General features: G+C 45.4%; 1 long non-coding RNA gene and 1 other non-coding gene across 2 annotated transcripts; both read right to left on the reverse strand.

Moving 5' to 3' along the window:
• Nucleotides 1-13,617: 13,617 nt before the first annotated feature.
• LOC147931047 (uncharacterized) lies at nt 13,618-13,955 on the reverse strand. Its single transcript, XR_015573897.1, has 2 exons — nt 13,859-13,955; nt 13,618-13,773 (listed from the first exon to the last, which is right to left on the reverse strand). It is a non-coding gene; the product is annotated as an uncharacterized LOC147931047 (long non-coding RNA).
• Nucleotides 13,956-26,769: 12,814 nt separating this feature from the next.
• On the reverse strand, nt 26,770-26,876 carry LOC147931048 (small nucleolar RNA R71). Its single transcript, XR_015576813.1, has one exon. It is a non-coding gene; the product is annotated as a small nucleolar RNA R71 (small nucleolar RNA).

Raw genomic sequence — 26,876 nt, forward strand, 5'->3', positions numbered from 1 at the left:
CGCACTGACCGTGTCCCCTGAGACAACTGAAGGAACTGCACCTCCAACCGATCCAATGCCTCTATAGGAAAATACTTGCGGTTGAACTCCAAGACGAAGTGAGCCCAAGTCATCTCCCTCTGCACTCTCCTAGCAGCCACTGATCTCCACCACACCTCAGCATCACCACTTAAATGGTGAACCCCTATGATGTGATTGAAGAATGCGCTTGCGGGACGGACGGAAGAAGCGTTCTCGGACAGAACGACAAAACTTCCCTCGGACAAGGCTTGAGGATTTGAAACTAGAGACGAAACAAACGAGGGAAACAGAATATGAAGAGAAACAAACGAGCCGTTTGAGAGATCGAGCTTCTGGCCTTGATCAGGTCGAACGGATGCGGTACGGATGCATCGGATGCGGAGCGGCTAGAGAGTGGTTGCGAAATGGAAATGAATCGATGGAAACGGAGTTGGATCGATTGACGACAAGAGAGGTTTGGCTCTCCTCTCGATACGGCCAGGCTAACGATGACAAACCCCCGGTTCGAGTCGCTAGGGTTTTCTCTTTAGAGCAATCCCAGATTGTTCTATTGAAAGGAGTGAGACAAGATCAAAGAATCTCTCTTTGAGAAAAAGTTTTATTTTCATTCAAGTTTGAAAGTCTACAAAGAGCTAAGAGAGGGTTTATATAGATAGGTTAGGAGAGGGGCTTAAGGACACGCAGACTCATATTGGTCCGCACAATCGTCCATCGACGTGTTCTCTTTGCAAATAGAACACGTCGCCTCCTTTGACCAACAAACTTAGCCATAAGACACTCTTAACGTTCACAAGGGAATATTCCAAAGTTCAAAATGAAACGCACAGCATAAGGAAATTAAAAGAACCGTCTTTGGCCTTGGCGCGGGAAACGACTTGGCTTTGGACGTTGTGCATTGAAGCTCCTCGCCTTGTTAAAACCTCCTCCGGTAAACCACTTGGGAAAAACCCGGAGTGAGGAAACAGAGTACGAATCCTCACTTACAATGACTTGGTTGCCTTCACTCTTGGGTAAGAGTGAAGGCCATGCGGACTGATTCTTCATGGTCTTCGATCGGGTCGTGGTGTTGGACGATCGCTCGGACAAAGAGGTTGATCCTCTGTTTGGTGGCCTTGGCGGAGCTCCTTGACCTTGTCGTGATTCCTGGAAGAAATATTGTTGCCTTGGCGGCGTTCAAAGTAGACGTTTTGGTTGCGTCCGGTGCGTCTTGGTCAGGCGCCTCGGTTGCGTCCCATGCGTCTTGGTCATCTCGGTCGGAATCCGGTCCTATGATCACATCACCCTATGTCCACCCAAAACTCCTCAGGACGTCTCAGAGTATGGAAGTTACGATACACACTCGTCCTCCACGCATCAGAAACAGTAGGGTCTGTACCACCCGAAAACCTCTCAGTGATGAGACCCTTCATCTCCTTGAGCATGGACAAATAACGTCCATGTGCTCTTGCATCCGCAGCCACTGGCTGCCGCTCCTCCGCCACCACTGGTGGCACAACCTAAGCCTGAGCCGGTACCACAGCTGGCAACCGCTCTAACACATGTGCTAGCAAAGCCGCAAAATCAACACCAGGGACTCCACCCGCTGGGACTCCCACACCCGGGACCCTAGCACCACCGGCCACTGGAGCATCAACACCGCCCCCTCCGGACAGACTCACAGAATCCCCCAGAACATCCTGCGACTCGCCAACACCCTCAACTGTCACACTCTAGTCCTCGGTCTCACTAACCTCTGGGACTCTGCCCCTACCACGACTACGTCCGCGTCCACGACCACGTCCGCGTCCACGACCACGACCAGCAACAGCACCATCTCTAGCCATCTGCACTACCATGAATAAAAGACTAAGAAAACAAATTACTATTATAACACAGAAACATAAACTCACCGTGGAATCACAAAGTAGGCTCCAAGAGGATGTTCTAGGACTCCATACCACACACAATTGACTAACTCACATAATCAATCAAGACATGCAATCCCAAACATCACAACATAAACCTACTGAACCCAAACCTAGAACCGTAAGGACTCTGATACCAAACTGAAATGACCCAACTTTTTTTTTTAATCATAAATACTAAATATAATATATTAAATAAACTACAACTAGTGGTCCCATACCCACTAGCCACCTAACCACAATCACAGCCAACAACGAATCATCAGAAAACATGAAACCAGCAACCTAGCAATGTTTCTAATGACTCAACTCTAGCAACCTAGCAATGCCAGACAACATCCAATCGAGTCCCTAGAACATCCTCCTCTTCATTGCCTAGATTCAACGATCACACTTTGCCTTTACCTACACCACAAACACAAATTGAGATGCATGAGTATTTTATAAACACTCAGTGAGGCAATCCTCCCATCTACTGGGCTATACACACAAGCAACAGTGATTCCAATGTTCCAAACAATCAACAAACAAAGCATACAAACCAGGAAAACGAACATCAACTCGCTGGAAGGGAGGTGTCGACCGACACCAGCCAAGTGTCGACCGACACTGGCTCAACGGTGTCGACCGACACTACCCCACAGTGTCGAGCGATGCTTGCTTCACTAATGTCGACCAACACCAAGTGGTGTCGATCAACACTCCCTCTGCATTCGCGATCCTGACGAAAACGAGAGTCGAATCTCACTTCCCAACTCCACCAAATCGCCCAATACTCAAAACCCAAGTCATATTCGTCCGTAGGAACCTGTAGCAATTAATCCCAGCACGAAAAACACACAAACACAGCAACACACAAGCAAGAACAAGGAATCAAAGGCTTAGATAAGCCATGGTCATGCACTCACCTCTTTGCAGGAAGATTCAGACCAAAAGCAACGAATCCAACCCTCCTAGTAAGCCTCTAGATCCTTCCCAGCTCTAAGTCTCTCAAGAACAGCCAAAGAATCTCCCTATCTCACTCACAATCTCAAGAGCACTTGTTTTCTCTCTTTTTCCTCTCACAAACGATAAACGGCGACAAAACAAAAGCCAAAACCCTTCCTTTCGTCGATTTCCACTTAAGTATCTCGGTTCAATGGTTTTCCTTAAACCAAACCGACCAAAATCGACAATTAGAGCAATCTGGTCAAACCAGAATTTAGTGGTGTCGACCGACACGACCCTTGGTGTCGATCTACACCCACCCCCAAAACGCAGAGTTTGGTTCGCGGGTGTTACAACAACCTTCCCACAGGACAAGCTGTCACCAATTGATCTGCACCAATAATCTAATGGTGGATTTGGATATCCACAGTGATGGGTTAGGATCGATGCCTTAGAAGGCTAGCTTGGGGTCCGTTGGGACGGCTAGCAGGGGAGCTAGCAGGGTCCATAGACGGTCCTTTGGGGCAGCTAGCGGGGGGCTAGAGGGGTCCACGGGACGGGTTGTCACAAATTTATTCAAAAATATTGATTTCAACTTTGTCCTATTGGTTTAACCTTTTTGTAGTGGGAAGACAAATTTTCCTTATTTTTTTAAACCAACACATACTTTCTACTTTTTCAGTTTGGAATAGGTATTATTAATATGTTGACCCAAAAAAAAATGGAAGATTAATATATGCATCTTCTTTTTCAAATACTGTATTTTAAAATTTAGTGTAATAGTTTTAGATTGTTTTATTTAATTTAGATTCATATATTACTGTGCTCATAATTTTTTATTATTTCATTAATAATGTCAAATTAATTTTCTTCTAATTTTTCAACCTTGATTGGTTGGTCATAGAACTTTTTTTTTGCAAACATAATTGTTACCATTCGTTCAATCTCAAAAGAATATAAAGAGAGAAGGTCATCAACCTAATGGTTGGATAAAATAGGCTAATCAAACACAAGCCTACATCAAACATAGATAGATTGTAAATCGTTGGTTATAGATCCATAGGAACTTGAAGACAGAGGCTACATCATGGTGTGTCAAAGAAACTTCCATGAATACATTGGGAAATTTAACATTAGTTACTATCAAAAGATTTTGTGACGTTGGAAAAGGGTTTTTAGTTTCATTGGTTGCTGCAGTAAGCACTTTGAGATAATTAAAAGACGTGAACATTTTCTCTCCACACAGGAGGAGGGCAGAGCTGACATTCTCTCTATGGTGGAGGAGGTTGGACGCAAAGTTATCTCCCCAAGAGAGGAAGGTGAGAGAGGTTGGACGCAAGGTTATCTCCCCCAAGGGAGGAAGGCGGAAAGAAGGTTTTCTCCATGGTGGAGGAGGTTGGATGCAAGGTTCTCTCCATAAGGGAGGAAAGCAGAATCGAGGTTCTCTCTATAGTTAGTCATACATTATTATGACGTAATTTATTTTTTATTCAAAATATTTTTTGAACCAACAATTTTAATGATTAAAGAAACTATACAAAAGTGAAAGTGAAGAGACATATAATAGTTGGCTTAATTTGTTCATATAGACATTTTTTAGGTAGTGGTAAATAATAAATTTGTAACATACAATATACCTAGGTGTAAAAAGATAGTCTTTTGAAGGTAACATACATAAAATATTTGTATATGGATATAAATCAGTGTATTATAGAAAAAACAAATTTTATAAACAATGTATAATAAATTTTAATATTATTTTATTAAATTTTATTTTAGTTACAAAACTTTAAACCCGCACATCGGGCGGGTCCTTATCTAGTACATCATATTAGTTGGATCTTGAATGTATATATTTATTAGTATCGGTTCGGATCGGGTAATACCCGATACCCCTAATTAGTACCCATATATTTCCAAGATTTTTTTTTCCTATATAAATTTTGCAATCCACAATCTCTCAACCTGGATTCTCTAAATTTCTTCTCTTCATCTTCGGACTCTCCGCTTTCCGAGACGTCTAAGACTCATTCAAAGGTTAGTCTCTTTTATCTTGTTCTTTGGTTTAAAATTTGGGGTTCATCGATTGATTGTTGAAGAATCTGCATCTGTTGGTTTAGTTCATTGATTGATTGATTGTTAGACTGTAGATAAGAATCTCGATGTGTTAGTTTAGTTCATCGATTCATAAATTGATTCTTAGATTTAGAGTATTAGTTTAGTCCTTTCAGTTTGGTATCAGAGCCCTTACGGTTCTAGGTTTTGGTTCACTAGGCTTTGTGTTGTAGATGTTTGGATTGCATGCTTTGATTGATTATGTGAATTAGTCAATTGTGTGTGGCATGGAGTCCTAGAACATCCTCTTTGAGCCTACTGTGTGATTCCACGGTGAGTTTATGTTTTATGTGTTATAATAGAAATTTGTTTGCTTAGTCTTATGTTCATGGTAGTGCAGATGGCTAGAGATGGTGCTGTTGCTGGTCGTGGTCGTGGACGGGGATGTGGTCTTGGACGTGGACATGGTCGTGGTAGGAGCATATTCCCAGAGGTTAGTGAGGCCGAGGACCAGAGTGTGACAGTTGAGGGTGTTGGCGAGTCGCATGATGTTCCGGGGGATTCTGTGAGTGTGGCCGGAGGGTGCGGTGTCGATGCTCCATTGGCCGGGGGTGCTAGGGTCCCGAGTGTGGGAGTCCCAGTGGGTGGAGTCCCTCGAATTGATTTTGTGGCTTGCTAGCACAGGTGTTAGAGCGGTTGCCAGCTGTGGTACCGGCTCAGGCTCAGTTTATGCCACCAGTGGTGGCGGAGGAGCGGAAGCCAGTTGCTGCGGGTGCAGGAGCACATGGATGTTATTTGTCCATGCTCAAGGAGATGAAGGGTCTCTTCACTGAGAGGTTTTCGGGTGGTACAAACCCTACTGTTACGGATGCGTGGAGGATGAGTGTGGAACGTAACTTCCATATTCTGAGATGTCCTGAGGAGTTTTGGGTGGACATAGGGGTTCACCATTTTGGTGGTGATGCTGAGGTGTGGTGGAGATCAGTGGCTGCTAGGAGAGTGCAGAGGGAGATGACTTGGGCTGCCTTCGTCATGGAGTTCAACCGCAAGTATTTTCCTAGAGAGGCTTTGGACCGGTTAGAGGTGCAGTTCCTTCAGTTCTCTCAGGGGACACGGTCAGTGCGGGAGCTGGACTTGGAGTTCAGTTGACTTCTTTGTTATGGGGGTCGGGTTATGGAGCCTGAGGAGGCCCAGATCAAGAGGTTTATGAGGGTTCTTCGTGATGACTTGAGGGTCCATTGTAGAGGACGTAGTTATGCTACGCGTGCAGAGATGGTGGAGACTGCAGCAGAGATTGAGCAGGATCTCCGCGCACAGTCAGTGGCGGTTAGTCCAGCAGTTCAGCCTAGTAAGGCTCAGTATCATGGAGGTTCTAGCAGGGGCGGCAAGCCTATGCAGGGAATCAAGAGGAGGTGGGAGGCTACGCAAACACAGAGTGGCGGGGGTTGCTTCAAGTGTGGGGGCAAGGATCACAAGTTTGCTAGCTGTCCCAAGAGGAGTGCTCCGATGGCAAGGCCTAAGGTATGTTATCATTGTAGGGAGCCAGGGCACATCAGGCCTTTGTGTCCCAAGTTGCAGCCGGTAGCAGTGGCAGCGTTGCAGCAGGTGCAGCCTGGAGGTCAGCAGGTGGCATGGATTGAGCAAGCGCCACGGGTTTACACGACAGCAGAGACTAGTGGAACCATTGTCGGGGCGATCACAGGTATAATTTATGGTACTTAAGCTTTGTGAATTTTTGCTGGTTCAGATTTTATGTTTTCCTGTGATAAAGTGTTAGGTTCTCAACACATGAGGTTTGTGTAGGGACCTTGTTGGTGGGCGGGTTTAAGTCCCACGTTATGTTTGATTATGGATCTTCTCATAGCTTCATTACTCCAGAGTGTGCAGAGAGTGCGGGAATCAGAGGGGATCCCGGAGAGCGTTCAGGAGTTGTCAGAGTTGCGGGAGGCAAGTTCCTGAGGGTTATTTGACGAGTTGGAGGAGTTGATATTCAGATCACAGGAGAGTCGTGGCCAGCGGATTTTCTTATTAGTCCAGTGGAGTTGTATGATGTTATTCTCGGGATGGATTGGTTGCATCGGCATATGGTGCATTTGGATTGCCATCGGGGTAGAGTGGAGTTTGAGCATCCAGAAGGGAAGTTGGTTTTTCAGGGTATTAGACCGACTTCGGGGAGTCTCATGATGTCACCCATTTAGGCTGGGAAGATGATCGAGAAGGGCCGTGAGGCTTATCTGGTTGTTATATCTATGCCAGAGTCAGTGGAGAAGTCAATGGTTAGCGGTATTCCGGTAGTGGAGGAGTTTGAGGATGTGTTTTAGTCATTGCAGGGATTACCACCATCTCGGTCGGATCCTTTTACTATTGAACTGGAACCGGGGACGATGCCGTTATCCAAGGCTCCTTATAGAATGGCTCGAGAAGAGATGGCAGAGCTGAAGAAGCAGCTAGAGGATTTGTTGAGTAAGGGATTCATTCGTCCTAGTGTATCATCGTGGGGAGCGCTAGTATTGTTTGTAAAGAAGAAGGACGGGAGTTTCAGGTTGTGCATTGATTATCGGGGTTTGAACCGGGTCACTGTAAAGAACAAGTATCCTCTTCCTAGGATCGATGAGTTGTTGGATCAGTTAAGGGGTGCTGCTTGGTTCTCCAAGGTAGATCTGGCGTCGGGTTATCATCAGATACCGATAGATGAGGCAGATGTGAGGAAGACGGCTTTTAGGACGAGGTATGGGCATTATGAGTTTGTGGTGATGCCTTTCGGGTTAACTAACGCGCCAGCAGCATTTATGAGCTTGATGAACAGCGTGTTTCAGGAGTTTCTGGACGTGTCTGTCATCATTTTCATCGACGATATCCTGGTATATTCTAAGAGTCCTGAGGAGCATGCAGTGCATTTGAGGGCAGTTTTGGAGAAGCTGCGGGAGCAGAAGTTGTTTGCCAAACTAAGCAAGTGCAGTTTTTGGCAGCGTGAGATGGGTTTTTTGGGTCACATTGTTTCCGTAGAGGGAGTTTCTGTAGATCCGGAGAAGATTCAGGCTATCAGGGATTGGCCTAGCCCGCAGAATGCCACAGAGATCAGGAGTTTCCTTGGTTTGGCAGGTTACTACAGGAGGTTTGTGTAGGGTTTTGCAAGTAGAGCACGCCCTATGACTAAGTTGACAGGGAAGGATGTCCCTTTTGTGTGGTCACAAGAGTGTGAGGAGGGCTTTGAAAGCCTTAAGGAGATGTTGACTACTACGCCAGTGTTGGCTTTGCCTGAGCAGGGAGAACCCTATGTGGTTTATACAGATGCATCTAGAGTTGGTTTGGGGTGTGTTCTGATGCAGCATGGGAAGGTGATTGCCTACGCTTCGCGGCAGTTACGGGTGCATGAAGGCAACTATCCTACTCATGATTTGGAGATGGGTGCTGTAGTTTTTGCCCTGAAGATTTGGAGATCTTATCTTTATGGTGCAAAGGTAGAGGTGTTTACAGATCATAAGATTCTGAAGTATATTTTCACTCAGCCTGAGTTGAATTTGAGGCAGAGGCGGTGGATGGAGCTTGTGGCAGATTATGATTTGGAGATAGCTTATCACCCTGGTAAGGCTAACACGGTTGCAGATGCTCTGAGTCGGAAGAGGGTAGCTTCGGCTAAAGAGCAGGAGATGGAGTCTCTGGTAGGAGAGATCAGTGCTTTGAGCTTGTGTGCTGTTTCACAGGAACCGTTGGGTTTGGAAGCAGTTGATAGAGCAGATCTTCTATGTAGGGTGCAGTTGGCTCAAGAACAGGATTTGGGGCTGATGAATGCCTCAAAGGATGTGGATTCAGAGTATCAGGTCTCAGATAATGGTACTATCTTGGTGCACGGTCGGGTTTATGTGCCCAAGGATGAGGAGTTGAGACAGGAGATCCTGAGGGAGGCTCATGCAAGCAGGTTTTCTATTCATCCAGGAGCGACTAAGATGTACCGTAATCTCAAGAGGTACTATCACTGGGTCGGGATGAAGAAGGTTGTAGCTAGTTGGATCGCGAGGTGTGATGTGTGTCAGCTAGTGAAGGCTGAGCATCAGGTTCCTGGCGGGTTACTGAAGAGTTTACCCATTACTGAGTGGAAGTAGGATATGATCATTATGGATTTTGTGCTAGGATTGCCAGTGTCTAGGACGTTTGATGCTATTTGGGTCATTGTGGACTGGTTGACTAAGTCAGCACATTTTCTGGCCATTAAGAAGACTGATGGAGCAGCGGTCTTGGCTAAGAAGTATGTGAAAAAGACAGTCAGGTTGCATGGGGTGCCTGCGAGTATTGTGTCTGAAAGGAATTCTAAGTTCACTTCGGTGTTCTGGAAGGCATTTAAGGCAGAGATGGACACTAAGGTGCATATGAGTACAGCTTATCATCCCCAGACAGATGGACAGTCAGAGAGGACGATCTAGACGTTGGAGTATTTGCTGAGGATGTGTGTTTTGGATTGGGGTGGCCATTGGGAAGATCACCTGAACCTGGTAGAGTTTGCTTACAACAACAATTATCAAGCGAGTATTAGGATGGCTCCTTATGAGGCTTTGTATGGTAGGCCGTGTCGTACACCGTTATGATGGACTCAGGTGGGGGAGAGGAGCATGTACGGAGAAGATTTTGTTCAGGAGACCTCAGAGAAGATTCGGGTTCTCAAGCTGAACATGAAGGAGGCTTAGGATAGGCAGAGGAGTTATGCTGATAGGAGGAGGAGAGATCTTGAGTTTCAGGTAGGAGACAGAGTGTACCTCAAGATGGCCATGTTGCAGGGTCCAAACAGGTCATTGACTGAGACCAAGATGAGTCCGAGGTATATGGGTCCGTTCAAAGTGATTGAGCCGGTTGGACCAGTGGCATATAGACTGGAGTTACCTGAGGTTATGCATGCATTCCACAAGGTTTCCATGTGTCTATGTTGCGGAAGTGTCTCCATGAGGATGATCAGTTGTTGGCTAAGATTCCTGAAGATCTTCAGCCTAACATGACTTTGGAGGCGAGACCAGTGAGGGTTCTCGAGAGGAGGATCAAGGAACTTCGGAAGAAGAAGGTTCCTTTGATGAGAGTCCTTTGGGACTGTGATGGTGTTAAGGAGCAGACTTGGGAGCCTGAGGTGAGGATGAAGGCAAGGTTTAAGAAGTGGTATGAGAAGCAAGCCGCGACTTGAACTTGTCTAGCCTGGTCCCATCTATAATTCGTGGCTGGAGCGGGAATTGAGTATTCTAGCCCATCTCTCTTGTTTACTCGGTCGCTTGGGGTGGTTGGTTGTGCGACTCCTTAACAAGATGAGGTTGTGCTCGGGGTACAAAGTTTCCGTGGGCGGGGTTTTGGGGAAAGTTTCCTGAAATAGAAGTTTCCAAAAGTGGGAAGTTTCCAAAAATGGAAAGTGCTAAATATGGAAAGTTTTATGTGAGTTAGAATTTTTCCATTTTAGCAGTGGAAAGCCTTAGAAGGGCTTGTGTGGCCTTAGTGGAGGACTTTTGAGTCATTTTGCCCGTGTGTGGCAGTCTTTTTTTGACATTGTGTGGCCTTTGTGGCAGGCTGTTTAGCCAGATGTGTGGCCTTTGTGGCGGGCTGTTTAGCCAGAGTGCCTGTTTAGGCTGTCCTGTTTAGGACAGATTGTTTGGTCTTTGTGACGGTCCTGTTTAGGACAGATTGTTCGGACATATTGTTTGGTGTTTGTGATGGACCTGTTTAGGACAGATTGTTTGGCCTTGGTGGCGGTCCTGTTTAGGACATTTGTTGGCCCTTGTGGCATGTATATGATCCTTGTGCGGTCATGAGGTATTCCAGTGAGGGGATATGTGGTTGGTAGGACATACTGATGTCTTACGCGAGCCACGGGAAGGAAACTTGGATAGGGATAGGACTCAAACGTGTTCAGAACTGTTTGCTCGCGACTCTTGGAGGACTTAGGTTCTCCTAGTACTTCCATATTCTGAGACTTTGTGGCTTGGGAGTATGGTTGGTATATCGACGTCGGATGACGATCCGGGGGCGCGCTGTAGGGTGGCAACCGGAGAGACGAGTTGGATTTTTCCTTATATATTATGGCATGCGGGTTTAGGCCCGATGAGGAGCCAATATTATAGCATGCAGACTTAGTTCTGATGAGGAGCCAATAAAAACTCAAGGTTTAGGCCTATGAGTAAAGGAAAGTCCAAAAGTCGAGAGCAAATAATGCCTGGAGCGTGAGTCTATCGCCTAGAGATGACCTTCTATAGATCGGTCGGAGGAGTGCGGGCCTTGGAGATGGTCGCACGAGAGTACTTGGCTAAAGGTTGTTCGAGATTCGAGGACGAATCTACATTGGTGGGAGAGAATTGTAACATCCGCGAACCAAGAATTGGTTTTTCTGGATGGGTGTCGACCGACACCATGGTGGTGTCGGTCGACACCATTGTTTTCTGGTTCAACCAGATTGCTTTAATCGTTGATTTGGACTGGTTTGGTTTAAGGAAACCATTGAACCGAGTCTTAAAAGGGAGAAAACGACCTAGGGTCTCGCTGCTTTGAGAGAAAAAAAGAAAGAGAGAGTTTGTTCTTGAGGTTCTAGAGAGAGTTTGTGATATTTCAATGCTTTGTGGGGGAGATCTTGCTATGGGAGTGAGGATTCAAGGCTAGGAACATTGTGGGAAGCTTGCTGGGAGTGTGGATTCGTCCATTGTTGGTCAGAAACTTCCTATAAAAAGGTGAGTGCATGACCATGGCTTATCTAAGCTAAGATCTCTAGTTTTTCTGTGATTTGGTGCTTATGTGGTTGTTTCTTTGAGTTCTCTATGGTATTTCGTGGCTGCTATGGCTGGGTTTTGGCTTCTGGGAATGCATGGAACGGTTTGGAGAAGATTGGAGGCGAGATTTGGAGTTTTTGATCGAAGGAAATTGATGCTCGGCATCGGTGTCGGTCGACACCAACGCGAGGATGGCTCGAGACTTTGGCGAGTGTCGATCGACACCATGTGGAGGTGTCGGTCGACACAAACTAGGGTTTTTGGGAGTGTCGAGCATGGTGTCGATCGACACCAGATTGTCAGTGTCGATCGACGCCATCTGGTGTCGGTCGACACCCTTCTTTCAGCTACGACGGATGTTGCATGCTTTGTATATTGCCTGGTTTGTTTTATTGATTGTTGTTTGTGGCATGTAGAGATCTTATTGCTTGTTTATAGCCCAGTAGATGGGAGGATTGCCTCACTGAGTGTTTATAAAATACTCATGCATCTCAATTTGTGTTTGTGGTGCAGGTAAAGGCAAAGTGTGATCGTGGAATCAAGGCAATGAAGAGGAGGATGTTCTAGGGACTCGATTGGATGTTGTCTGGCATTGCTAGGTTGCTAGAGTTGAGTCATTAGAAATATTGCTAGGTTGTTGGTTCCATGTTTTCTGATGATTGGTTTTGGATATTGGTTATGTTATGAATATTGGTTATTTATATTTATTGGATATTGGTATTGTTATTACGCTGTTGATTGTGGTTGTGGTTAGGTGGCTAGTGGGTATGAGACCACTAATTGTAGTTATTTATTATATTATATTTATTATTTATTATTAAAAAAAAAGTCGGTCCTTTCAATTACTAATGAAAAAGTCGTATTTGTTACATAATGCGTATGCAAAATACGTAACAATTAGCTCCAAAAAGCATCAAAATGGGCATCGTCAAATTATGACAATTAGCTACACTACGATTTTTGACAAACTTGTTACTGATTCCGACGTTATTCGTTTGTAATAGCTTCGTATACAGCGTTAGTAATTGTGACATATTGTTATGATGACGATACAAAATTGGTACGGGCTACATAAATCCTTGCCTTGTGGGGAAAGTTTGTAAATGTAGCGCCAAACACAATTTACCTGTAAATATCATTGCAAAACTAAATTCCAAAAGCTCCGATTAAACTTTAGTTTTAAACATTCAGAAAAAAAAAACAGAGTTTTAACCAGTAGAGAAAATAAAGAGTGCTAAATAGATTGACTTTGATGGACATCAGCCAGGTTCAGCCGCAGCTTCGGGATTGGCTTTTTGGTTCTCCCTGATTTAGCCTTGAGTTGGGCCAGTGACCGACGCATCATAGCAGAATTTGGCTGAGTAGAGGGAAAGTGTTTGCGTGACCTTCAGGCATATATTGCCTCATAAATTCAACCACAGTGGCCAGCTGCTCTTGAACAGAAGTCAATTGGCGTTCAATTGGATATTTTAGACACTGCACCAGTTGAGCTTTCCCCACGCTCACGTATGTAGTTTTGTCCCCCGATACCGGAGATCATCTCATTTTGAGCAGGTACCACCTACATAAAAAAATTAAAGTTAATAAAAAATCTCATAAACACCAATGTAATCGAAAATATTTTGTAACAGAAACTACTTAAAAAGTGTTAAGCGGACTTCATATTCACATACTGCAGACAACGAAACCAGTAAATTATATAACTTACTCCAGATAACAAAACCAGTAACAGTTTGAATCTGTAGACAACATATTCACTTACTGCAGTCTTCACAATCACTTACATGGAATCAAGTAGATATAGAAATAGAATATCACTTACTGCAGAGAACCTTTTGTTACCTCCGTATCCTTAAGAATTTAGAATTTTTGCGAGTAGTTGAAAAGAAAATAAACAAAACACTTCAGGCATTTAAACAAAAGAAAAATTAGAAAAAAAAGTTCAAGATAGCTAACACCTGGAGAAGTAGATAAAATGGGATCCAAGAAACAATTGTACATATTTTCATTTGACACACTATAGAAAGTCTCACCTGTCGCGTACAACGTCCCATTTCTCAATATCGAGAGCATCCATTCCAACGTAAAGGAAGATAAAAATCTCAGCTAGAAATGACAATGCAGCAAAAGTGTGTCTACGCCCAAAAAAATATATTCATTTTAGTCAAAATTCACCAGATACAGATTTCTGTAATTATTATTAGAAAGAAAAAAACTTACTTTGTGGTAACTTTTGATTTATCTGTTACATTGTGCCATGTATAGTGAGGCATAAAAATCCCGCAAAACATCACAGTCAAGATAGAGCTTAAGTGGATAGCTGCAAAGGAATAATATTTCATGATTTCATTTTGTCTTGCTGAAAAAGTAACATAAAGCCTTTGTCAGTTATCATATTTGTCTCTTTACCTCTGCCAGCATATATGATAAGTAAGCCAATAGCATCATAAGTGCAAATTCACAATCCGTAGTGATTTGAGCACCGGACGCGGTCGTGTACGGAGTCACTCGGATGGACAGTCGCTACAGATGGACGAACGCTGCGGTCGGAAAGACACGACGGACGGTTGAACGGTCGTTGCAGACGGTCAAACGCGGATCTTCGGTTGCAGAACAGCGATCGGCCTTCGAACTAGTCGGTTCTCTTCAAGGCTTGATGGGATGGAGGGGATCGACCAATAAGAAACTGGACTCGGCGATCTCCGGAAGAGATGGACGGATGGGAGGACGGAAGCGGGACGAGATTTGCCGATGAATAACTCGACTTGGCAATCTCCGGAAGAATGGTCGGATGGGAGAACGTCTCAGTAAGAAACTCGACCCGATCTATTCTCAAGGGAATGGTCGGATGGGACGCTGTGTACGGATGGACGACAGACGCTGCGGATAGAAGGGTGAATCGTTGTGACGACACACGAGAGATGGATCGGCTTGTGATACAGTCGAACTAGGGGATTACGAACCCGATTCATGAATCTCCTAGGGTTTCTCAAGAACCAAGTTCCGGACTTGGGCTAAGGAGAGGGATGAGACAAGAAACAAAGATTATCTCTTTGGAAATTAATTATATATTCAAGTCTTATTTTTACAATGAGGGATTAGGCCTTTATATAGGCAAGCTTACATAAGGGGGACACTAAAACCCTAGACACGCTGCCAAAACTAAGGAACACACATGTCCCTAAAAGAAAAAGCAAAAGTAATTCAAAGGCAAAGACCATCCAACGGTCATAGAATGTTCAAGATAAAATAAAGGAAAGGAAGGAAGGAGATAGAAACGCCACGTCATTGGCTGGACGCGGTGGATAGGATTTTCACTTCCTTGGTCCATTATCTTGTCAATGAAAGTTTCTAAGTCATGAGCCAAGCGGGAACGAAGTGGAGATGCACTAGAGCTTGCTGCCTCGTTAAAACCCCTTCGGTAAACTCATTGGGACAAACCCGAAGTAGAAAAAAGATTACAGCTCCTTCTAATGACTTAGGTGTGTCTTCACACAAGCGTGATGGTGAAGACACGCAAATCAAGCTTCCCAAAGCTGGTCGCACTTAAGGCTCTTCATTGGTGATGCTAGACATGAGTTCTTGGTGTAATGGTTGGAGCTTGGCCCTACACTGCCCATTAGATTGCCTTGTCTTGCCCCTCCTTGATGATCCTTGGGGACTGAATCATGCTACAAAGGTTTGATCCACACTAAAGATGCAAAGAACCTCGACATAGGACCTTGTGCGGTAAAGGTCTTGGCGTTAAGAGTGGAGAAGGATGGCACGGTACTGGCAACTCCCAGCTGGAGCATACTACTTAAAGTAGTTAAGAAAAATACCAGATGAGAAGATCCATCAATGGCCATCGCTGGTGGCTCAACTTGCTAGAAACTCCCGATTAACAAGCAAACTCCGGATATGTAGTTGATTGTGCGGGCAGACTCTTCATTGGCCTTGCCTAGTGTCAACTCGGTCTTGATCGGGAGCGGTAACGATTTGACCTTGGTCCAAATGATTACCGGTACTTGTACCTCCGAGTGTATGAGCTTGGTGATCAGGAGGCTCGGCTGGTGTCTCTATGATTCCTCCCGGATCAATGGCTTGCTGAGGACTGATTTGCTGATAGAAATCAAGTCCTAGGCTCAGCTCACGGTCAGGTTACGTCCTTGACAGGGATCCTTCGGCTAGCTTGTTGCACGGCGTGGTACTTGTCCCTGACACTTCCGGACTTGGTATGATCTTGGTGTGGAATTCTCCTTGAGCTGGTTCCTTATACCGTGTTGTCAGCTCTTGGCATTGGACTGGATGTACATACATCTTTCTTGATCGCTCAATACAGACCGAGTTGTGACTTGATCCCGGAGCTGGCGTACGGGATGGTTCACGGTATTGGCGCCGTGGTACCTGATCAAATGTGGCTGCGCGTGGAGACCAGCTAGGAATTCCTTAGTTCCGGCTACGGCTGACGCTCGGGAGCATCTCGATCCGTCACTGAGTGGGTGCCCTTGGAGACCAACCAGGGAATCCTTGGTTCTGGCTGCGGCTAACTCTCGGAAATCTCTCCACAAATGGTCGCTCATGTCGGCACACAGTTGGAGCATTGCGCCTATGACTTTGTCCATAGTACGGCTGGCGACTTCGGCTAGGTGGTACGGGGTAGGCACCATTCTTCATGCGGCTAGGTGCCATGTATCCGAGTAGTAAGGACCCAAATCATCACCGTCGGAATCATCGTTGCGGTTCACCCTTGGCTTGCTATGGCGCGTAGCTTGTGACATAGACGGACAATAATAACTCGGTGGTCCATGCTCGTGTTCCACTTGATCCGGCCCTTCTTCATAGTCCTCTTCGTACCATGATGCGTCCACAATGTCCTATTGTTCGGGTTCACTACCATAGTGTTCTTCGTACCATGGTTCATCATCAGAGTAAGGATCTTCATGCTCCATACTTGATCAATGTTGAATCAAACATGGGCTATCAATCCTGGTCTTGGAACTAGGTACGGTCGACGGTAAGGACGGCTAGTGGTCATCAGCGATGGTACGGACGGCTGGTACGGACGGTCGATGGTGGTCGGACGATGGTACGGACGGCTAGTACAGACGGCCAACGGTGCTTGGACGTTGGTACGGACGGCCAACGGTGGTCGGACGTCAGTACGAACGGCAGGTACGGATGACTTGTACGGACGGCCAACGGTGGTCGGACCGCGGTACGGTAATACGACCGTTGGACGATGATACGCGGATGTTGATACGCTGACACGGCTATATGATCGGACGTCTCGCGGGCGGTACGGCCGGTGACTTGATCGGTGGGTCGGTCGTGACATGGCAATGACACCTCGCAAGCAAGATAAGAGAGAAAGATTAAGTAAAATATCAAAGGAACTAAACTCAATCCTAAAGCTAACAAAGGAAAGAACAAGACAAACAACTTTAACACAAATATAGCCAAAAGCAAAGAACAACCAATGATTGGCTAAAGTCACTAAAGGCCAAGATGAAAACTCGGCCATGGAACACAAGGTTCAAAGACAGCTGTCCACGTCCACATGTTGTGGTCTTGACCAAAAGGATATGAGAGGTGGCTAATCCTCAAACACACAAAGGAAACTAAACCTAAACCACACAAAATATCTCAAATGTGGCTTTGACTAGTTTGAAATTCAAAATACTTAGCTGAGATTTAAAGAGCATAAAGCAAGTGGTAGAAACCAAATGACTTTTACCCTTAATATTCACCAAGCAAAGGTTAAAAACCAAATAAAGCAACAAGACAAAAGTAAAAGCGGATCTAGCACCCTATAAACAACAAAACAAAGAGCAACTCAACCTAAAACAGATCTAGCACAAACAAAATAAGAAGACTCAAGAACACAAGCAAGAACAAACAATAACAACACTAGAAACAAGAAAGAAAACTAACAACCTAGAGAACAACAAATGCAAAGGATAATAAAAGATGCAATTTTTATGGGTTTTTATGAAGATGCAAAACAGAAAAATAAAGGATAGATACAACCTTGTAGGAACTTTTAGCTGTGATACCAGCTGATGTGAGCGCCGGACGCGGTCCTCTACAGATTCTCTCGGACGGATGGTCGCTACGGACGGACGGACGCTGCGGTCGGAAAGATGCGGCAGACAGTTGAATAGTCGTTGCGGACGATCGGACGCGGATCTTCGGTTGTGGAATGAAGAGCGCCCTTCGAACTAGTCGGTTCTCTTCAAGGCTTGATGGGGATCGACCAATAAGAAACTCGACTCGGCGATCTCTAGAAGAGATGGACTGATGTGATCGTGGAAACGGAGCCTAGCCGAGACCGCCGAGACGCACAAGATAACTCCGAGGCGCCAAGGCAAGATGCACAGGCCAAGGATAGAACACCTACTCGGAACGCCCAAAACTTCAAGGGAGCTCACCGGAGTCACGACGAGGCCACGGAGCCCCGACAAAGGCGCCCAAGACGCATTGGAGAAGGACCATCAACCGGTCAAGGAACTCAACCAAGATGTCACAGCTGTGGAACAGCTTGTTACACGTTCATTCGACCCTCGAACAACGCCCCAAGAAGAACTTGAAAACTCGGACCGCACAGTCTTCACTCTTACCCAAGAGTAAAGACACCAAAGTCGCCACAGCACGAACTTAAAAGCTAAGTTGCTTCACGCGCAAGGCCAAGGCGGTTATATTTCTATCCCTCTTACTTTTTGGCTTAATTTTGAACAATGGGAATATTCCCCTCTTTATCCTTATGCTTGTGAACGTTGGAGAGTGTTTGTGGCTAAGCGTGTTAGTCAAAAGGTGGCGATGTGTTCTCTTTGTAAAAGGGACACGTCAAAGGATGATGTGCGGATCAAGATGAATCCGTGTGTCCTTAAGCTGCTATCTAGACCTAGCTATTTAAAGTCTCCTTAAGCCCTTGTTCCTCCTTTAGACTTGAATGAAAATTAAACCTTTTCTCAAGAGAGATTCTTGACTTGTCTCCATCCTCTCATTAGTCCAATTCGGGATTGTCTAAGTGAGATAACCCTAACAAGATTCAAACCGGGTTTGATCTTGTTAGCGACTGTATCAAGAGAAGAACTAACTCTCTTGTGTCGTCATTCAGACCATTCATCTCCACCTCACGTCACTTCCATCTAATCCCCTTCGTAACCTCGAGTTCTCTTTCGCACGACCTCGAGTCCTCCATCGAACCGTCTCGACTCGCTTCCACCACCATTTCCACCGTGACCGTTCGTTCGTTCGTTCCGCATCCATACCATCCAATCGATCCATTTGTGGCTTCTCGACGTATCTCCCAAACGGCTTGTTTGAATTCCTTCAAACTCCGTTTCCCTCGTTTGATTCTCACCTAGATCCAAACCCCAAAACCTTTGCCTAGGAAAGTTCTACCATTCGAAAGTTGGCCGAGAGCTCAAGTTGGGACCGTACCGCGTCCGTACCGCTATCGCGTCCTCCTGTCGCATCAGCTTGGTATCAGAGCTTCAAAGCTCCTACGAGGTTGTTTGTTTCCAGAACTTTCTTATTTTGTTTAAAGTGTCAAGTTTTGAGTTTTTATTAGCAAAGTTCGCGTCTTTTAGTTCCATAGGACTCGCTTGTTCGTTTGGTTTAAATTGGTGTATGTTTGCGGTTGTTCATTGTTCTACTAGGTTGTTAGTTTGTGTATTTGGTCTTCGAGTTCTTATCTCTATTCGTTCGTGTTCTTGTGAGTTTACTTTTAGATCGTTAAAGTTAGGAGTGTATTCTTGTTTACGTGTTTTTGTTTCCGGTCGTAAAGTAGTCTTGTCGTTTTGCACTTTCACTTTTGCTTTATTTGTTTTAGTCATAGGTTTGATTTCATCTTAGCTGTCAGCAACGTTCTTTGTTGACAACACAATTATTTAGCTTGTGTGTGGACCTTAGGATGAATGATACTCACGCGTCTTGTGGTTTACTTTTGTTTTTGCGAGGTACAAAATTCAAACACAACTCACGACACGTCATAGTCCGTACGAACGATGGCCAAACCGCAACAACAAGTGAATCCTCTTCCTCCACCCGAGATAGGCGTCACTCTTGCAGCCCTACGCAACGGCTGGCCAAACGCATGAACCAGCTTGAGCTGTTGATCCCTCCGAGGGAAGATCCTCAACCCGCGAGACGTCAATGACTAGAGACGGAGAGCGATCAATCCGAAGAAGGTTATCAACCGAGACCTAGACGATGCTACCGGCGAGATGACTGCTACGACGATGCTCCAAGGCACCATGAGCTAGCTCACAAAATGACTACGCCCACGTTCGCTGGAAAATCTGATCCCAAAGCCTACCTCGACTGGGAGAGCTGCATGGAACACTTATATTTGTGTCACGTCTATCCTGACCTACGCAAGGTCCAGTACGCCATAGCTCAATTCACCAGCCACACGCTTACTTGGTGGGATCGCCTCGAGGCAGAGCAATGCCGCAACCGAGAACGGCCTATTACCATTTGGGAGTTCTTAAAGTGGAGATGCGCTGACGCTTTGTGCCGCCGCATTATCATCGAGAACAACAAAAGAAGTTCCGGCGACTCTCTCAAGGCTCACGATCTGTTAAAGAGTACTATGAGGAGTTTGAACATTTGCGCAACCGCTTGCAGATCGATAACTCCGAGGAATCCCTCATGGCTCAATTCCTCGATGGCTTGCAAGAGCGTATTGCACACAAAGTCGAGCGCCAGCAGTATCAAGTGTTCGAAGAGTTGTTGCACCTTGCGATACAAATAGAGGGCCAGATCAAGAAGAAGAGCGCCTCCGCGTCACGTGTTCGCCCTCAAGGAGCTTCAACCTGGACTCCTAATGCGTCTCCCTCGAACCGATTGCCGGAGAAGCCGAAGGCAGTCAGCACTGACTCATGATTCAAGGCAAGGGAGCCGAACTCCATCGAGCGACAAGACCCACGACAAGACATCAATGACGTCCGGAGCCGTGACATAGTCTGTTTCAAGTGTCAAGGCAGAGGACACTACGCTCGCGAATGCCCGAATGCCCGCACGATGATCCTCACCGAGGCCGGTGAGATCTAGTCTGAAGATGAGGCGACCGAGGAGAAAGCTCAAGGCAAAGCAGAACTGGAAGTCACTATAGCCGAGCCAGAGGTTGGGGAACTCCAAATGATTAGACGCGTTCTCAGCAGCAACGCGGCGGCCGAAGAAAACACCAACCAGCGCGCAAACATCTTCCACAACAAGTGCACTGTAAGTGGTCGAGTGTGTGGCTTGACTATAGACGGAGGATCTTGTACGAATGTGGCAAGCTCTAGTCTTGTCAAGAAATTGTCCCTAGGGACAACAAACCACCCTCGTCCTTATCGCTTGAAATGGTTGAATGATAAGGCTGTGATCCAAGTCAAGGAACAGGTCACCGTCCCTTTCAGTGTCGGACCATACAAGGACCAAGTCCTATGTGATGTGATCCCTATGCAGGCTGGCCACCTCCTATTGGGGCGCCCTTGGCAGTCTGACAAGAGGACCACTCACTGTGGTCACATCAACCAATACTCCTTTGACCATGATAATATGCGCATTTGTTTAAAACCCTTGAGTCCTGCGCAAGTTTGTGAAATGCAATCAACCCTGTCTAAAGATTCGGACCATAAAACGAACCTCTTAATTCAACCCTATATTGCTAGAACGTCCCCTAAGGGCTCAAACCAAGTCCTAACGGAGATGTTGTGGTTGAAAGGTTTACAGGCGCTAAGGGAGCATTGTCGGAGTTGATCCGCACAGTTGCTAGTCGTTTCCTAGATAGTTCGGGAACTGTGGAGGGTCGGCTAACGGAGATGGCGTACATCACACCATGCGACAATGATCATGGCAAGGCACGACTAGCAAGTTTACTCTCTAAGGCGAGTGATTGGATCGAGTCACACTTTAAGCCGGTGTGTTTCCAACCGACGTCAGGCGAACATCATAGCCCATGCCCGGGCATCAAGGAGATCACCAATCACGCCTCCCAATTCGCACCTTGAGGTAAGCATGGAACACTTACTCGCTTATACGCTATTGATCTTGCCGTGTTCAATATAGGTGAAGACAACTACGTTTTGAGGACAAAACCTTTTCAAGGGGGAGGGAATGATGTGATCGTAGAAATGGAGCCTAGCCGAGACCGCCGAGGAACACAAGACAACTCCGAGGCGCCAAGGCAGGATGCACCAGCCAAGGACAGAACACCTACTCGGAACGCGGCCAAAACTTCGAGGGAGCTCAACAGAGTCACGACGAGGCCACGGAGCCCCGAAAAAGGCGCCCAAGACGCATTGGAGAAGGACCACCAACCGGTCAAGGAACTCAACCAAGATGTCACAGCTGCGGAACAGCTTTTTACACGTTCATTCGACCCTCGAACAACGCCCAAAGAAGAACTCGAAGACTCGGACCGCACAGTCTTCACTCTTACCCAAGAGTGAAGACACCAAAGTCGCCGCAGCGAGGAAGTGTACTCTTTTTCCTACTCCGGGTTTTTTCCAAAGGGTTTACCGGAGAGGTTTTAACGAGGCAAGGAGCTTGGCGCAACACGCCTAAAAGCTAAGTTGCTTCACGCGCCAGGCTAAGGCGGTTATCTTTCTATCCCTTTTACATTTTTGTTTAATTTTGAACAATGGGAATATTCCCCTCTTTATCCTTATGCTTGTGAACATTGGAGAGTGTTTGTGGCTAAGCGTGTTAGTCAAAAGGTGGCGATGTGTTCTCTTTGTAAAAGGGACACGTCAAAGGACGATGTGCGGATCAAGATGAATCTGCGTGTCCTTAAGCTCCTATCTAGACCTAGGTATTTAAACTCTCCTTAAGCCCTTGTTCCTCCTTTAGACTTGAATGAAAATTAAACCTTTTTTCTCAAGAGAGATTCTTGACTTGTCTCCATCCTCTCATTATTCCAATACGGGATTGTCTAAGTAAGAGAACCATAACAAGATTCAAACCGGGTTTGATCTTGTTAGCGACCGTATCAAGAGAAGAACAAACTCTCTTGTGTCGTCATTCGATCCATTCATCTCCACCTCGCGTCACTTCCATCTAATCCCCTTTGTAACCTCGTTTTCTCTTTCGCACGACCTTGAGTCCTCCATCGAACCGTCTCAACTCGCTTTCCCCATCGATTCCACCGCGACCGTTTGTTCGTTCATTCCGCATCCGTACCGTCCGATCGATCCATTCGTGGCTTCTCGACGTATCTCCTAAACGGCTCGTTTGAATTCCTTCAAACTCCATTTCCCTAGTTTGGTTCTCACCTAGATCCGAACCCCAAAACCTTTGCCGAGGAAAGTTCTACCGTTCGAAAGTTGGCCGAGAGCTCAAGTCGTGACCGTACCGCGTCCATACCGCTATCGCGTCCTTGGGTCGCATCATGGACGGATGGGAGGACGGAAGCGGGACGAGATTTGCCGATGAATAACTCGACTCGACAATCTCCGGAAGGATGGTTGTATGGGAGAACATCTCGGTAAGAAACTCAACCTGATTGGTTCTCAAGGGAATGGTTGGATGGGACGCTGCGTACGGATGGACGGAGGACGCTGCATATAGAAGGGTGAATCGTTGCGACGACACACGAGAGATGGCTCAGCTCGTTATACGGTCGAACTAGGGGATTACAAACCCGATTCGTGAATCTCCTAGGGTTTCTCAAGAGCCAAGTCCTCGATTTGGGCTAAGGAGAGGGATGAGACAAGAAACAAAGATTCTCTCTTTGGAAATTAATTCTATATTCAAGTCTTACTTTTACAATGAGGGTTTAGGCCTTTATATAGGCAAGCTTACATAAGGGGGACACTAAAACCCTAGACACGCGGCCAAAGCTAAGGATACATGTCCCTAAAAGCAAAAGCAAAAGTAATTCAAAGGCAAAGACCATCCAACAGTCATAGAAGGTTCAAGATAAAATAAAGGAATGGAAGGAAGGAGATAGAAATGCCACGTTATTAGCTGGACAAGGTTAGGATCTTCACTTCCTTGGCCCATTATCTTGTCAATGAAAGCTTCCAAGTCATGAGCCAAGTGGGAACGAAGTGGAGATGCACTAGAGCTCGCTGCCTCGTTAAAACCCTTTCGGTAAACCCATTGGGTCAAACCCGAAGTAGGAAAAAGAGTACAGCTCCTTCTAATGACTTAGGAGTGTCTTCACACTAGCGTGATGGTGAAGACACGCGAATCAAGCTTCCCAAAGCTGGTCGCACCCAAGGATCTTCATTGGTGATGCTAGCCATGATTTCTTGGTGTAATGGTTGGAGCTTGGCCTGGAACTACCCATTAGATTGCCTTGTCTTGCCCCTCCTTGATGATCCTTGGGGACTGAATGATGCTATATTGCTGTCCTGGGTCAGATACATGCCACCTACGTTAGCTGCTGGACGCTAGTACCGATTGTCCGAGCATCCAAGAGGTGTCCAGGTGAAGCTCGAGCAGTCCTAGACACGTGTCTGATCCCGTGCTCACATCATGTAGAGTGCCTAATTTAACCAAAAAAGAAAGTGAAGTATTAAAGAAAGAACGTAACTAACAAAGCATAGAACTACCAAGAACTAACCAAAAAAGAAAATCATGTATATAACGAGCCATAAACGCGCAATATATACCTTCCAATATAGAGATTCTTCATAATGAAAGCATTGAGCAATCCAGCCTGAGAAAGAAAATGAGTAAGAACTTTTCTGGTTAACTTCAAATTCTAGTGCTGAAGTTTGAGAAGAAGTGCGAAAAAAGCATACTGCAACACCAAGTGATGTGCTTAAGATGAAGAGATAAAAGAAGTTTCCAGCAAACTCCAAAGCTATGGTTGAATTGATGTTTGTGAGATCAAATCTCTGTATTGCGTTGAAGAGCACAACATATGTTGCATCGTTCACTACACCTTCTCCAATGACCAGACTGGACAAGAGAGGTGTGTCGTCTTGATTAAGCACCTAGATTTAACAAAAGAGTGTTGATAACTCTCTAATTTAAATGTTTTAAACAGCATTTTTTGTCCATATTTTGCATTGTTTATACCCTTACCTTAGCATTTTTAGGTCATTAACTGTAGGAATTCACATTTAGGCCATTTAGGGTGTTGCATTCTTGCATTTGCATACTTTGGATGAAAACAGGTGCTTTAGAGCGTAAATGGGGGAAAACAAGGTCAAATCCGAGCATGTACCCGAAAGAGCTATTGAGCAGGAAGAACAGTCCGAACCCCAACCCGATCGAGGAGGATCCAAGAGAAGGAAGAACAAACCAAAGACCTACCCAAGGAGTAACCCGACCTCATCCTCGTGCATCCCATCGAGCAGACCCTCATGCAGGACTAGGAAGCTAGGTCAAAGGGGTTTCCATATATAAACCCCCCTCTTCTTCCTCTCGCCCAAGCACGCCGAAGACCCTCAAACCATAGAGCGAGAGCTTCTGAGAGAGATCTTGAGCGACTCAAACATGTTTCTATCTTTGTTAGGATTTTTTTACTTCTTTTTGTTATCCTTTTAGATTTCTACTCAGTACTCTTCTCTTCTACTTTATATTTTAATACAATGCAATTTTCGTTTATCTATGCTTTTATGTTTTCTGCAATGAAATATGGGTAGTGATACAAAGTTTCTAGAGATGGGATATATGATTTTGTGTTCTTGATCGATAGGATGTGTTAGCTTGATTGTTTATGTTTTATAATTTCCCTTCTAGATTGGTGTTCTTAATGCTATCAACAAACCGAGAGGGTGAGATTAGATCTAGGGTGTTTTACCATCGAGAGGTGTAGATGAAATGCGTGAATCAATCAATGCCAGAGATTTACTCACATAGCCTAAGAGATTAGATGAGTAAGGGGTTTATTGGCAATAATGAATCGGTTCGTATTGCCTGTTTGGTAATGTTTCTCCAACGAGAGTTTTGTAGGGAAGTGATCAAGGTTGATTGTTTCTATCACGAGAGTGTTTTAACAAGATTTTAGAGATTCATTGTCTAGGGAATATTTGCTTGAGGCATGTAGGACATCCATATTGGTCAGGAACACTTAGGAGTCGATTACCCCATCCTTAGGAGCTTTCGTATTTTGATTGTTTACATTTTTATTAATAACTCGATCCCTTACCCGAATTGGTACTTGATCACCAGCTTCGTGTAACCCTTCGAGCTGTTCATACTCATCTTGCTTACTCGATCACCCCACCAGATCCTGTACTTGAATGCTTGCATCGAGTGCTTAGGTCGTGTGGTTTGTTGTTTATTTGTTTTCTTTTGTTTCTTTTAGGATTGTTAGATCAAAACCATTTCTTGCCTGGCTTGACTTGCTTTCTTATGATCATATCTTATCTGCTAGCATAACAAGCATTTGGATTGATAACCCTTTGTACTACAACTGCATATGGAATTGATACCCTGGGTGAAAATCCTGTTATCAATTTGGCGCCGTTGTCATTTGGTTGAATTTAATTTGCTACGTTTAGGATTTCAGCACTTGCTAGATCAAGTTCTCTTATCTAAACTGGTTTGGAATCTAACTTGTTTGCTTTCGTGTTTTTTTGTTTAGCATTTCAGGTACGACCCGAGCACCCATCCGACCTGTCACTCGATCACCTGGATTGGGTTGACCTTCGTGTACTCAATCGATCACCTACTTGTGCATGCAAACGCGATCCAAGGGTCGCCAAAACTTGAATCCTTTCATCGACAACATCGACAGACCAAGGTTACTCCATCCATAACAAGTTCAACAACCGCAACCAGCAACAATTGAGGAGACAATGAACAATCAGAACGGTCCACCAGCTCCTCAAGAAAGGACCAACATAGGAGCAGGGGATGCTCCATCTACTCATACTCAAAGGAATGGAATTGTGCCACCTGCTGTCTAGAACAACAATTTTGAGATCAAGAGTAGTCTCATCCAGATGATTCAAAGCAACAAGTTTCATGGATTACCAATGGAGGACCCATTGGACCACCTGGATGAGTTTGATAGGCTCTGTAGCCTAACCAAGATTAATGGAGTTAGTGAGGATGAATTCAAACTCCGGCTTTTCCCATTTTCCTTGGGAGACAAAGCGCACCTCTGGGAGAAATCACTCCCCATGGAGTCCATCACCACCTGAGAAGCATGCAAGAAGGCGTTTCTAGCAAAATTCTTCTCCAACTCCAGAACCGCAAGGCTGCAAAATGACATCTCTAGCTTTGTTTAGAAAAACAATGAGGCGTTTAGTGAAGCTTGGGAACGTTTCAAGGGATACACTACCAGATGTCCTCATCATGGCTT

The sequence above is a fragment of the Camelina sativa genome, chromosome 12 (genome assembly GCF_030686135.1).
Source record: "Camelina sativa cultivar CO46 ecotype springtype chromosome 12, ASM3068613v1".
Classification (NCBI taxonomy): domain Eukaryota; kingdom Viridiplantae; phylum Streptophyta; class Magnoliopsida; order Brassicales; family Brassicaceae; genus Camelina; species Camelina sativa.